The following is a 5,038-nucleotide window of genomic DNA, read 5'->3' as shown; positions in this document are numbered from 1 at the left end:
ACAAATCGTCAGTGAAGGTGAGAAAATAACGATATCCGCCGCGTGCCTCCATGCTCATCGGACCACACACATCGGTATGTATGATTTCCAACAAGTCACTTGCACGCTCCATTGTTCCGGAGAACGGAGTCTTAGTCATCTTGCCCATGAGGCATGGTTCGCACGTGTCAAGTGAATCAAAGTCAAGTGACTCCAAAAGTCCATCAGCATGGAGTTTCTTCATGCGCTTTACAGCAATATGACCTAAGCGGCAGTGCACAAAAATATGGTGCTATCATTGTTAACTCTAACTCTTTTGGTCTCAATGTTTATATATGTGTGTATCACTATCAAGATTCAATATGAACAATCCTCTCACATTGGGTGCATGACCATAAAAGATGCTACTCATAGAAATAGAACAACCATTATTCTCTGACTTAAAAGAGTAACCGTCTCGCAATAAACAAGATCCAGATATAATGTTCATGCTCAACGCAGGCACTAAATAACAATGATTTAAGTTCATAACTAATCCTGATGGTAACTGAAGTAAAACTGTGCCGACGGCGATTGCATCAACCTTGGAACCATTTCCTACACGCATCGTCACTTCATCTTTTGCCAGCCTTCGTCTATTCCGCAGTTCCTGTTTCGAGTTGCAAATATGAGCAACAGAACACTTATCAAATACCCAGGCACTACTACGAGAGCCGGTTAAGTACACATCAATAACATGTATATCAAATATACCTGATTTTTCTTTGGCCGCCTTCTTATCTGCCAGATACTTGGGGCAATTGCGCTTCCAGTGACCCATACCCTTGCAATAGTAACACTCTGTTTCAGGCTTTGGTCCAGCTTTGGGTTTCTTCGTCAGATTGGCAACAGGCTTGCCGCTCTTCTTTGAATTACCCTTCTTGCCTTTGCCGTTTCTCTTGAAACTAGTGGTCTTATTCACCATCAACACTTGATGCTCTTTACGGAGTTCAGACTCTGCGACTTTCAGCATCGCAAACAACTCGCCGGGAGACTTGTTCATCCCTTGCATGTTGTAGTTCAACACAATGCCTTTATAGCTTGGCGGCAGTGATTGAAGGATTCTGTCAGTGATAGCCTCTTGCGGGAGTTCAATCCCCAGCTCAGCTAGACGGTTTGAGTACCCAGACATTTTGAGCACATGTTCACTGACAGATGAGTTTTCCTCCATCTTGCAAGCATAGAATTTATTAGAGGTCTCATACCTCTCGATCCGGGTGTTCTTATGAAAGATAAACTTCCACTCCTGGAACATCTCAAATGCTGCATGACGCTCAAAGCGACGTTGAAGTCCCGGTTCTAAGCCATACAAGACTGCACATTGAACTACTAAGTAGTCCTCCTTACGTGCTAACCAAGCGTTCTTAACATCCTGATCCGCCGTAGCGGGTGGTTCATCTCCTAGCGCAGCACTAAGGACATAATCCTTTTTCCCAGCTTGTAAGATTAGCTTAAGATTACGAGCGCAGTCTACAAAGTTGCTTCCATCATCTTTCAACTTAGCTTTCTCTAGGAACGTATTAAAATTCAGGTTGACTGTCGCGTGAGCCATGATCTACAACACAAATATATTCAAAGTGGACTTAGACTATGTTCAAGATAATTAGAGTTTAACTTAATCAAATTATTCGCTAAACTCCCACTCAAAAAGTACATCTCTCTAGTCATTTGAGTGGTTCATGATCCACTTACACTAGCTCAAGTCCGATCATCACGTGAGTTGAGTATAGTTTCAGTGGTAAGCATCCCTATGCTAATCATATCATCTATATGATTCATGATCGACCTTTCAGCCTCATGTGTTCCGAGGCCATGTCTGCACATGCTAGTCTCGTGAATCTTAACCCGAGTGTTCCGCGTGCGCAACTGTTTTGCACCCGTTGTATGTGAACATTGAGTCTATCACACCCGATCATCACGTGGTGTCTCGAAACGACGAACTGTAGCAACGGTGCACAGTCGGGGAGAACACAATTTCGTCTTGAAATTTTAGTGAGAGATCACCTCATAATGCTACCGTCATTCTAAGCAAAATAAGGTGCATAAAAGGATTAACATCACATGCAATTCATAAGTGACATGATATGGCCATCATCACGTGCTTCTTGATCTCCATCACCAAAGCACCGGCACGATCTTCTTGTCACCGGTGCCACACCATGATCTCCATCAACGTGTCGCCATCGGGGTTGTCGTGCTACTCATGCTATTACTACTAAAGCTACATCCTAGCAAAATAGTAAACACATCTGCAAGCACAAACATTAGTATAAAGACAACCCTATGGCTCCAGCCGGTTGCCGTACCATCGACGTGCAAGTCGATATTATCTATTACACCATGATCATCTCATCCATCCAATATATCACATCACATCGTTGGCCATATCACATCGCAAGCATACCCTGCAAAAACAAGTTAGACGTCCTCTAATTTTGTTGTTGCATGTTTTACGTGGTGACCATGGGTATCTAGTAGGATCACATCTTACTTACGCAAACACCACAACGGAGATATATGAGTTTCTATTTAACCTCATCCAAGGACCTCCTCGGTCAAATCCGATTCAACTAAAGTTGGAGAAACCGTCACTTGCCAGTCATCTTTGAGCAACGGGGTTACTCGTAGCGATGAAACCAGTCTCTCGTAAGCGTACGAGTAATGTCGGTCCAAGCCGCTTCAATATAACAATACCGCGGAATCAAGAAAAGACTAAGGAGGGCAGCAAAATGCACATCACCGCCCACAAAAACTTTTGTGTTCTACTCGAGAAGACATCTACGCATGAACCTAGCTCATGACGCCACTGTTGGGAACGTCGCATGGGAAACAAAAATTTTGCTACGCACACGAAGACCTATCATGGTGATGTCCATCTACGAGAGGGGATGAGTGATCTACGTACCCTTGTAGACCGTACAGCAGAAGCGTTAGTGAACGCAGTTGATGTAGTGGAACGTCCTCACGTCCCTCGATCCGCCCCGCGAACAATCCCGCGATCAGTCCCACGATCTAGTACCGAACGGACGGCACCTCCGCGTTCAGCACACGTACAGCTCGACGATGATCTCGGCCTTCTTGATCCAGCAAGAGAGACAGAGAGGTAGAATAGTTCTCCGGCAGCGTGACGGCGCTCCGGAGGTTGGTGATGATCTCGTCTCAGCAGGGCTCTGCCCGAGCTCTGCAGAAACGCGATCTAGAGGAAAAACCGTGGAGGTATGTGGTCGGGCTGCCGTGGAAAAGTCGTCTCAAATCAGCCCTAAAACCTCTGTATATATAGGTGGGAGAGAGGGGACCTTGCCTTGGGGCTCAAGGAGCCCCAAGGGGGTCGGCCGAGCCAAGGGGGGAAGGTCTCCCCCCCCAAACCGAGTTGAACTTGGTTTGGTGGGTGGGAGTCCTTCCTTCCCTTCCCACCTCCTCTTTTTTTTCTCTTTGATTTTTCTTTCTAATGTTCATAGGGCCCTTTTGGGCTATCTCACCAGCCCACTAAGGGCTGGTGCACCACCCTCAAGGCCTATGGGCTTCCCCGGGATGGGTTGCCCCCCCGGTGAACTCCCGGAACCCATTCGTCATTCCCGGTACATTCCCGGTAACTCCGAAAACGTTCCGGTAATCAAACAAGGTCATCCTATATATCAATCTTCATTTCCGGACCATTCCGGAAACCCTCATGACGTCCGTGATCTCATCCGAGACTCCGAACGACATTCGGTAACCAACCATATAAGTCAAATACGCATAAAACAACGTCGAACCTTAAGTGTGGAGACCCTGCGGGTTCGAGAACTATGTAGACATGACCCGAGAGACTCCTCGGTCAATATCCAATAGCGGGACCTGGATGCCCATATTGGATCCGACATATTCTATGAAGAACCTATCGTTTGAACCTCAGTGCCAAGGATTCATATAATCCCGTATGTCATTCCCTTTGTCCTTCGGTATGTTACTTGCCCGAGATTCGATCGTCAGTATCCGTACACCTATTTCAATCTCGTTTACCGGCAAGTCTCTTTACTCGTTCCGTAATACAAGATCCCGCAACTTACACTAAGTTACATTGCTTGCAAGGCTTGTGTGTGATTTTGTATTACCGAGTGGGCCCCGAGATACCTCTCCGTCACACGGAGTGACAAATCCCAGTCTTGATCAATACTAACTCAACTAACACCTTCGGAGATACCTGTAGAGCATCTTTATAGTCACCCAGTTACGTTGCGACGTTTGATATACACAAAGTATTCCTCCGGTGTCAGTGGGTTATATGATATCATGGTCATAGGAACAAATACTTGACACGCAGAAAACAGTAGCAACAAAATGACACGATCAACATGCTACGTCTATTAGTTTGTGTCTAGTCCATCACGTGATTCTCCTAATGACGTGATCGAGTTATCAAGCAACAACACCTTGTTCATAATCAGAAGACACTGACTATCTTTGATCAACTGGCTAGCCAACTAGAGGCTTGCTAGGGACAGTGTTTTGTCTATGTATCCACACATGTAAATGAGTCTTCATTCAATACAATTATAGCATGGATAATAAACGATTATCTTGATACAGGAATTATAATAATAACTATATTTATTATTGCCTCTAGGGCATAATTCCAATATTTTGCATTCAGAGCTCTAATGCTTTTGCATTACTCTCTATTTACAGATGCCTAGCCGTCCTTCTCGTCAGGTGGTACGTCTGACCAGGTGCATTGATGTGCCGGGTCACACGGCCATGCTGGTCAAGGCGATGTCGGTGTGCGGTTACCGCTGGTACCCCGAGTACACAATGGAGGAACAGTACCGAGACTTCAACCAGAGCCAGTATATCTGCACTGTTAGGGTATTTTTCCAGACTACCCTGGAGCTGAGGAGCCAATCCATTGGCCCTATGGGTTGGGAGTCACTGTTGACATGGCAGTACAAGATGCTGCCTATTCAATGCTGACCATTATGAGGGCGAGACATGCACTGCTGCAGAATTCAGAGTTCTGCTATGTTCCGGCCTCTCAGCCTGG

The sequence above is a fragment of the Hordeum vulgare genome, chromosome 6H (genome assembly GCF_904849725.1).
Source record: "Hordeum vulgare subsp. vulgare chromosome 6H, MorexV3_pseudomolecules_assembly, whole genome shotgun sequence".
NCBI lineage: Eukaryota > Viridiplantae > Streptophyta > Magnoliopsida > Poales > Poaceae > Hordeum > Hordeum vulgare.
The sequence above is the reverse complement of the archived record's forward strand: the minus strand, read 5'-3'. Positions refer to the sequence as shown.